Source organism: Ochotona princeps, chromosome 33 (genome assembly GCF_030435755.1).
Source record: "Ochotona princeps isolate mOchPri1 chromosome 33, mOchPri1.hap1, whole genome shotgun sequence".
Taxonomy (NCBI): domain Eukaryota; kingdom Metazoa; phylum Chordata; class Mammalia; order Lagomorpha; family Ochotonidae; genus Ochotona; species Ochotona princeps.
The window spans coordinates 3,591,962-3,601,223 of record NC_080864.1 but is presented as its reverse complement, the minus strand read 5'-3'; the positions used below and the strand labels follow the sequence as shown (position 1 = coordinate 3,601,223).

Sequence of the window (9,262 nt, the reverse complement as noted above, 5' to 3'; positions counted from 1 at the left end):
CGTCTAGACTGGCAGCTGGTGCTTCCAATGAGAAAAGAGCCGGTCAGCAGGCACGTGAGTGGGCGCCGGCGTGTCCCCGTTGTGGTCGTGCGGCCAATGAGAAGCCGAGGATGGCTCCGGGGGGCGGGGGGAGGGAAAGGAGGGCCGTGCCGTGTGGATGGGCCCGGCGGAGGGGAGGGGCGGAGCTGTCAGCACGGACCAATAGCAGCGCGGGCGTGCGTGCGCTGGGCCAATGGCAGCCGGGGCGGAGCAGCCGCGCGGCCCCTTAAGCCCCGCCCCGGGTGTGTGTGCGTGTATGCGTGTGCGTGTGTGTGCGTGTGTGTCGGTGCTGGCGGAAGGCGGGCAGCCGCCGAGGAGGAGGCGGAGGAGGAGGAGGAGCAGCAGGAGCGGCCGCAGGGGGCGACGCCGAGGGCGGGGACGCGGTGCTGGGGCTGCCGGGGCTCGGGGAGCGCGCGCTGCAGCTCCGGGACCGGGCCGTGCGCGCGCGTGTGCGTGTGCGCCGCCTCAGGTGAGAGCTCTCCGGGGTCGCGTCCCCGGCCTTGCCTGGCCAGGCTTGGCCTGCCTGCTTGCGTGCCTGCCTGCTTGCCGTGCGTCCCCCCCGGGGAGGCCTGGGCCTGGAGACCTGCCGCTGCCGCTGCTGCTGCTGCCGCTGCCGCTGCTGCCGCTGCTGCCGCCGCTGCCAGGACACTCGAGGCCCAGGCCTCGGGCGCGGCCTGCTCGGGCCCGGTCGCCTCCACCGCCTCCATCGCCTCCACCGCCTCCACCGCCGCTGCTGCTGTGGCTGCTGCGCTTTTGTCCAGAGGCCGGTGAGGCGGTTGTGGGGTGAGGGGCGGGGGCGTTAACCGTCCCGGAGCGGGAGGGTGGCGGGTGGCAGGGAGGAGGAAGAGGAGGGTGCTGCTGCTGCTGCTGCTGGTGATGTGTGGGGTGCGGGGACACACGCACACACACGCACCGGACAATGGCGAGGCGCGCCCGATGGGGCGGCCGGGAGGGGGGCGCCCCTCTTCTCCAAGGCTGTGTGGGGAGATCCGTGTGTGTGTGTGTGTGTGTGCACGCGCATGGGGGATGTGGGAGCCTGGGCCCAGTCAGGGAGGGGGGTCCCTCCCTTCCACCCCACACAAAAGATGACAGCATGAAAGGGCTCCCCCACACACACCGACCCCCGGCCTAACCCTAACCCTGCTATGCGTGTGTGTTGGGGGGGGGAGGAGGGTACGTCTCTTTTTGATGAAACAATCGCTAAGGATGAAAAATTGCAAAAGAAGAGGACAAATATATATATAAAGCGCTCTGCGGCGGGCCTCCCCATGCCTTCCCCAGCACCACCACCACCACCACCCCGTGCCTTGGGACCTTGTGGGGACACCCGTGGGGACTCCTCGGTAGCAGGTGGCGCCGACCCCTGCACGGCTCCACCTGCTTGCTGGGCCGTGACAGCGTGCAGGGCAGCCATGGTGGCCGTGCCCCTCCCTCCAGGGGCGACCCCCGCATACACACCAGGAAAACAGCATGCTGCGTCCCAATGAAGCAAATATGTCTTTGCACACGTCGTGCAGGGAATCGTGCCTTCCTTCCAAGCCCCATAGCCCGCACCCTGAAAGATGTGTATGTTGGGGGGAGGTGCGCGCAGCCCTGCCCCACGCGAACCCGCCCGAGACCCCTGCACATCCTGTCCCTTGTTTGTGGTGGGATGTTGTGTGGGCCCGCCGGGTGTTTTGGGGAGGTAGAGGTACACCCCTGAAAGGGGACGTTTCCGCCCCGCCCCCGGCCCTCCCCCTGGGCGGAGTGTGATCCCATCTGTCCAGCCGGGTGAGCTGCACCTGATGATGGTGGCAGTGATGGGGAGAGTCGCTTCCGCCTTGGCAAAGTTGTGGCTGCTGGTGGTGATGGTGCTGGCCTTCTGGCGCGTGTCTTGGGTCAGCTGAGTTTGTGTGTGGGGGGCGCCGCTTGGCGAGCGTTGGGATCGGAGGATGTGGTGGGACGGGGGTGGCCCTTGGTGCCCCTGTGGGCTGTGCAAATAGGGCTCCTGAAAAGGCTGCAAGCCCCCAAATGGGCTCATTAGGGGGCTCCGCTGGGGTAAGGCAAGACTTAATGACGTCCCTAAGTCTTGCCTAATGGCTTCCTCCAGGGGGCTGTGAGGAAGGCTGTGATAACAGGCTGGGGCGCTCCCCCACATACCTCCCCTTCTTGGTGCCACCCTGGGCAACTTCCTGGCCCCCTTCCCGCTGGTCAGATTTCGGGGCTGCCCCATTGGTGCTCAGGATGGGGTGGCGGCGGTTGGGAGAGCATACTGGAGGCCCCCCCCAACAGCTGAGATGGTGTCTGCAGGAAGCCGCAGGTTGTTGGGGTGCGTGGGGCAAAGTGTGAGCCTGGCTGCAGGCCTGGGCAGGGTGCAGTGAGGTCCCAGGCCGCCTGGTTTTTCTGCCTTTCCTGGTGTTGTCCTCTGGCTAGTAAACCCTCCCCCCCCCCCCCAGCCTGCCTCCCAACCAGCTTTGTTGGACCCACAGGGCTCCCCTCCCAGCCCTTCCTCCCGCCCCTGCCCCTGTGCGAGCTCCGCCCCCTGCCCAGCTGGCCTGGGCTCCGGTTTCCCTGCACCTGCCAGGCCACCCCGCCCCCCCGCCCACCTGGGACCCTTGGGATTGGAGTGCCAGGCAGGTGCCGTCATGGGGAAAGTTTGGGGAGTTGGGTTGCGTTTTCTTGGGATCTGGGAGTTGGGTGACCAGGGAGCTTCCAGGGCAGGAAGAAGGGTGGGGAGGTTCCCACTGCCCTGGTCGGACTTGAGTGGACAGCCTAGTCCGGCCACATCCCCCCATCCACGACTCCCCTCGGCTTTCCACGCAGCATATTGGGCGGTGGAGGGAGGTGCTGAAGTCAGGCTGACCCCCACAGCCCTTGCGCTGGGCTTCTGTTCTCCCTGGTGCAGGGATGGAAGAGCTTCCTCTCTGTCTCTCCTCCTCCCTGTATATCTGACTTCCCAATAAAAATAAATAAATCTAAAAAAAAAACTTTATCCATGGAAAGAAAACTTTATCCACAGACACAGAAATGCATACCCCATCCAATCTTCGCTCTGCAATTTTTTTTCCTTCTTTTGATTTCTTTATCTGTTTAATTTGCTCAACCAGTGGGCATTGACAAGCCTGCTTGGGGCCTGCACTGATAAGCCATGGCTTCCTGCCGTCTCTACAAGGCTTTTGGGGACCATGTAACACCAAAGATACCTGCTTTAAATTTTTATTATTATTATTGTTTTAATTATTGTAAAGTCAGATTTACAAAGAGAAGGAGACAGAGAAAGATCTTCCATCTGTTGGTTCACTCCCCAAGTGGCTGCAGTGGCTGGAGCTGAGCTGATCAGAAGCCAGGAGCCAGGAGCTTCTTCCAGGTCTCCCCCACGGGTGCAGGGTCCCAAGGCTTTGGGCCGTCCTCCACTGCTTTCCCAGGCCACAGGCAGGGAGCTGGATGGGAAGGGGAGCTGCCGTGATTAGAACTGGCATCCATATGGGATGCTGGCACATGCAGGGTGAGGATTTCAGCCACTAGGCTACTGTGCTGAGTCTTGCTTTTAATTTTTTTTGTGTGTGTGTGTGTAATTTTTCATTTGAAAGGCAGAGAGTCCGAGAAAGATCTTTCATCTGCTGGCTTGCTCCTCTAATGTGTGGAATGGCATGGGGCTGGTCCAGGAGCTCCATGTGGGTGTGGGTGGGTGGCAGGGTCCCTGAGCGCTGGTGTCACTCAACTGCTACCTCCTAGGGCGTGTGTGAGCAGGGAGCTGGGATAGGGACAGCTCTGGGACTCGAACCCAGGCCTCCCGACAGGGGATGTGGGCAGCCTAAAGGCCACACCAGATGTGCATGTCCCCGGTGTCTGTCTTGGGCACTGCTGGTACCCCAGCATAGAGGATGGTTCAGGGAGTCCTGTGGGGGCTCGGGAGGCGTTTGCTTGTGGAATTCGCTGCCTCTGTGCGTCCCGTGTGAAACCAGAGGGCTGGCATCGTGGTGTAGCCAGCGTGGCTGCTGTCTGCCGCCAGTTCGATTCCCCACTGCTCTGCTTGTGAGCCAGCCTCCTGCCAGCCCACCTGGGAAAGCAGCCAAGGATGGGTCGGGTGCTCGGGTCTCAGCCATCCGCACGGAGTCTCACGGAATCCACCCTGCCCCGTATCCAGCCTGACGTTGTCCTGCTAAGTTTTGAAACTGACTGGCTGACCTGATCGGATTGAAAGAGGGGAGGAGGGGGCAAGAGACAGATCTAACACCTCCTGGTTCCCTTTCACACGACCTCAGTGGCCAGGAGCCTGATGTGTCATCCGGGCCTCCCACCTGGGTAGCAGGGGTCCAAACATTTGGCCTGTCTTTGCTGCTTTCCTGGGTACCTTAGCAGGCAGCTGGGTCAGAGGGGGCAGAGGGATGTGAACATGAATTAGCTCCCTGTAGCCTTTGAAATAACACCTCAAAAAAATTAGAGGGCCCAATGTAGTAGTCTAGTGCCTAAAGTCCTTGCCTTGTATGCGCTGGGATCCTATATGGGCTCTGGTTTGTGTCCCGGCAGCTCCACTTCTCATCCAGCTCCCTGCTTGTGGCTTAGGAAAGCATTGGAGGACGGCCCAAAGCCTTGGGACCCTGCACCCATGTGGGAGACCCGTATGGAGCTCCTGGCTCCTGGCTTCACATTGATGTAGCTCTGGCTGTTGCAGCCGCTTGGGAAGTGAGCCATTGGACGAAAAATCTTCCTGTCTCTCCTCCTCCCTGTAGATCTACCTTTTCAATGATAAATCTTAAAAAAAAAAAAATAGAGTCCTACGTGGGTCGTTTTGAGGAAGATTAGATCTGCAGGGAAGGCACATGGTGGTGAAGGGTGGGGGAGCGTGTTCTGTGCCTCCCTGCTCCCACCACACACTGTCCCCGGCTCCAGCCCCCAGTGCCTCCACCTGGAGCCACAGTCCTCGTCCCAGCGGCAGCTACGTCAGAAGGAAGCCGCGTTTCTCAACCTTTGGTTTTGTAAGTGCCCAGCCCGCTTCCCGGCCACTGCCCACGGTCAGAAAGCGAGGGCGGAGGGCTCCTCCAGGCAGGGGAGAGGCCACTGTGTTCAGACGAGGGCCCGGCTGGTCCAGGGACAGGGGTCGCTCATTATCAGAGAGGAGAGACAAAGATCTTCCATCTGCTGGTTCACCCCCCAAGTGGCCGCAATGGCCAGAGCTGAGCCGATCTGAAGCCAGGAGCCTCCTCTGGGTCTCCCACGTGGGTGCAGGGTCCAAGGCTTTGGGCTGTTCTTGATTGCTTTCGCAGGCCACAAGCAAGCAGGGAGCTGGATGGGAAGTGGAGCAGCTGGGATGCGAACCAGTGTCCATGGTGCTCCTGGGGCTTGCAGATGGAGGATTTGGCCATTGAGCCATCGCGCTGTGCCCAGGGTCAAACTTTCTTTGCTTCTTAGGTGACACACTTCTCTCCGGCCCCCACCGGGGAGGTTGAGCTAGAAGTTTTGTAGCTGTCGGGTGGCTGGTGTTGTGGGTGGCCTGGGGAGCAGGGGTTCCCCCCGGGGGAACATTTGCCTCTTCTAGACTTGCCTGTCCCTATGTGAGCTGGACGTGGGGGGGTTCGGCTTCACCCTTACCCCCTCCATACCTGCTACCCTGGGATTAAGCGATGTCTCGGGGGGTGGCGTATGTTTTGTTTTCCTGGCAGCCCCCTGTCCTTGGAGGGGCAGATTCCCGTAATATGAATCTGCAGGCAGCTCAGAGTCCAGCTTTGGTTGGGGCTGGGTCTTGGGGTGATGACCGCCCCCATAGTCATGTGGTGGGTCGGAGGGGCATCTTGGGTTCCTAGCATGTGCAAGGCAGCACCCCGGTTTCTCAGGGTGACCAGTGTCACCCCACAAGCGAAGGGGACGTTCCCGGGTTCCCCGGGGGCGAGCCAGTCTGTCTGTTGGTTGGCTGTGTGCGCGTCCATCACGGCGGGAGGGTGGGCTCTTACAGGGCAGCTTCCTGTGGGAGTCCCTCCCCGCCGCTGCCTGGATCTGATTATGGGGTCGGGCAGGGAAAGACACAGTATGAGTAAAGGGCCTGGAATTCCAGCTCTCCATGCCCGCAGCTTCCCCCAGGAGGAGCAGGAGCTGGCGGCGGCGTGCACGCCGCTGCTTCCCACCCGCTTTAGGACCCTGCTCAGGGTCCCCCCACCTGTACCCTGCTAGTCCAGTCCCAAGCCTGCGACCGCGCTCCATGCCTGCGGGGTGGGGGGGAGGAGGGTCCCAGCGCCGGCCGGCCCTAGCTGCCCGGAGTGGGTGGGAGCCGGTTGAGGCCGCTCCCCAGGCAGCCCCGGACACGTGGTCACCCCGGGGGTGCTCCAGCAGAGCAGCCGCCCAGGTGAGGCGTGGGACTCGGAACCGGCCTGCCGGGCCTGCTGGGCCTGCCGGGGTTGGAATCGTCCAGCTCTGGGAGACGGTAATCATTACGCCTGTTACCGGGGATGCCAGGGGCAGGGACCTGGCTCAGGGCGGGCACTGTGATGGCTGGCCAGGTAGCCAGGTGGCCGGGGACGCAGGGCGCAGGGACCTGGCTCAGGGAGACTAGGCCAGACAGGGTGGGAGACCTTCCGTGTGCTGGCGGGGAGGCTGGGGGTGGGCCAGGCCTAGCCTTGGGGGCTGAGTGAGTGCTAGGAGCCAGGGCTAGAAGCTGGGAACTCAGCCCAGGGTCTTCCCTGGGCCTCCCAGGAGGTGCCATAGGAAGAAGTTGGTGTCAGACGTGGTAGCCTAGTGGTTAAATCCTCATCTTGCATGTGCCGAGATGGGTGCAAATTCATGTCCTGGCAGCTCCACTTCCCATCCAGCTCCCAGCTTGGGGGCCTGGGAAAGCAGTGGGGGGAACGACCCAAAGCCTTGGGACATCTGTAAATGTGGCTTTCCAATAAAAAATAAATCTTAAGAAACAGAAAACCAAAAACAAGAACAAAGAAGGCATGGGGCTGCAGCTCAGGTGCTGCGACGTGGGGTGCTGGCGGCCCAAGCACCTTAGCCACGGAGTCAACCTCCAGGGCTCTTCTTTCTTTCTTTAAAGATTTATTTAAGTTTCATTGGAAAAGTAGATTTACAGAAAGAAAGGAGAGACAGAGAGGAAGATCTTCCATCTGCTCATTCACTTCCCAAGCGGCCACAATAGCTGGAGCTGAGCCGATCCGAAGCCAGGAGCCTCCTCCGGGTCTCCCACGCGGGTGCAGGGTCCCAAGGCTTTGGGCCGTCCTCCACTGCTTTCCCAGGCCACAGGCAGGGAGCTGGATGGGAAGTGGAGCTGCCGGGATCAGAACCAGCGCTTGCAAGGCAGTGGAGGCGTTGTCTGGGCCAGGGGCTGTTGTTTCGTCAGCTGTCCTGAGCTGGAGCCCGTCCCCGCTGGCCCGCCTCCCCAGTGTCACCCCTCTGACGCCCGCTGCCCTCAGCCCAGCATCAGGTACATCAGTGCACTTCGGTGGTGGTGTTGATTTATTTTTTCTCAGTTCCCCATGCGTCTCTGGTTTTATTTCTGATGTGTCGTTCCACAGACTTCCGAAAAGTCTCTGCCAAATTTGTTCTCTGCCCTGAGGTTCTCTCACCTTAAGGTTATCAAACTGGCCCATTCCTTCCTCCTGCTCGGGAGGTGAGCTGGAGCTCTGGGGGGGGGGGGGGTCCGGGGAGTCTTCCACCTGTCCCCACCCTCTCCCTGGGTCTGCCCTGCCCGGCTCCCTGGGTCACGGTGTGTCACGGCATTGCCCCTGGGCCTCAGTGTTCATTCCTGGGAAGTGGGTTACACTGATAGCGCCTGCTGGATGGAGCGGTTAGGCTGGTCCAACAGGCTCTGTCCCCTGCGTGGGCGGCTGACCAGGCCCTCTTCCTCAGGGGCTGCTGGACCAAGGGGAGGGTGGGCCAGGGGCTCCCCAGAGGAGGGGGTGGTCTGCTTCTTCAAGTTCCCCCAGGCATAGCCCCCCTCCCCTCCGCACCAGACCCTGGAACTCCCAGCAGACTGTGCAGATAAGCAGACAGGGTAACCATCACGGCTGTAATAGTACTTAATGTAGGACCTCAGGTGAAGAACCAGCTGGGCTGGCCTGCCGGCTGGGCGGGACACTTGCCTGGGGGGCCCCCAGTTGCTAATTTGTCCCTTACTCCTGGGGGTGGGAGCTAACTGGCTTGCACAGCCCAGACCTGTGCAGTGCCTTCCTGCAGTTTCCAGGGTCCAGGGACGATGTGGACAGCCAGGCCCCATTCCTTCCTTCCTGTGCGCGTGCGTGCGTGTGTGGAGGGGTTGCAGTCAAGTGCGCTCGCCCCCAGTTGGCTCCCTTTGACCCAAGCACGCCTCTCTTCCTGGAGCAGAAGCCCGCAAGGGACATACCTTCCGACTGATTACAATGTTGCCAAGTCGGCAGGTGGGTTAGAGACCTCCGGGGGGGCCCTCACCTCCCGCAGCTGCGCGCCAGCCCCAGCGGCGCCTGGCTGACCTCAGCCCGCCCGTGTGTCTGCTGTCTGTAAATGCCTGGACCAGCGGGGAGGGACCCTTGGCTTTGGAACACCCCCGTCCTGCTCCCCAGCCTCCCATGGCCCTGCACGCGCACCCGTCCAGGGGCATGCACCGTGGGGCTAGAGGTGGCCACGTTGATGCCAGGTCCCCACCACACGCCCCGGCGCCACTGCCTGGCATTTGGGTCTCACCGGAAGCTGGCGGACAGTGGGGGGACCCCGGGGTGGGGGTGGGGGTCTGACGAGGAGTGGGGCGCCGCTGGCTCAGCTCCGGTGCCGATTGCCAAGTGGTTGTGGGAGGCTCTGCTGTTTGTGCGCGTCCCTCGGTCACTCCCCAGAGGACCGGCAGCCACTTCTTGCTGTGTGCCATGGTGCGTCACGGGCCGCCCCCATCATTGATCAGCCCTCACGGGTTGGGTCAGCGTTATTCAGGGTGCTGGACCTTCTTCTGGGAGGTGCAGCCAGGAGAAGATGCCGCCTCATGCCGGCAGCCCTCATGCCGACAGCCCTCCTCCCTGCCCGTGACCCCCTCGGGGCCGCCTCTTCTCCAGGGAGTCCCGGGTCTGTCCCATGGAGAGATCGGGGTGTCCCCGGCGTTAGGGGCGGGGGGGTTCCTGCTACTACTGAGCCGGGAGATGGATGCGCATGTGTGTTGTGTGGACGCCTGCACGTTGCTGTCCGTCGGTACATCCAGACCCGAGCTGGTGTCCGAGCAGGGATGCAAGTCCTACAAGCAGCGGTTTAATTTGCAGCCAGCTCCTAACCCTTATAGAACTTTTAAAAA

The 9,262-nt window shown here is 61.8% G+C and overlaps 1 protein-coding gene across 1 annotated transcript in view; it reads left to right on the top strand.

Moving 5' to 3' along the window:
• The first annotated feature begins 389 nt into the window (after nt 1-389).
• The window catches only part of KDM4B (lysine demethylase 4B), a 60,345-nt gene continuing 51,472 nt past the window's right edge, over nt 390-9,262 (top strand). Inside the window, exon 1 of the mRNA XM_012929931.2 lies at nt 390-508. The gene's annotated coding sequence lies outside the window, so the exon portion shown is untranslated. The remainder of the gene's footprint in view (nt 509-9,262) is intronic.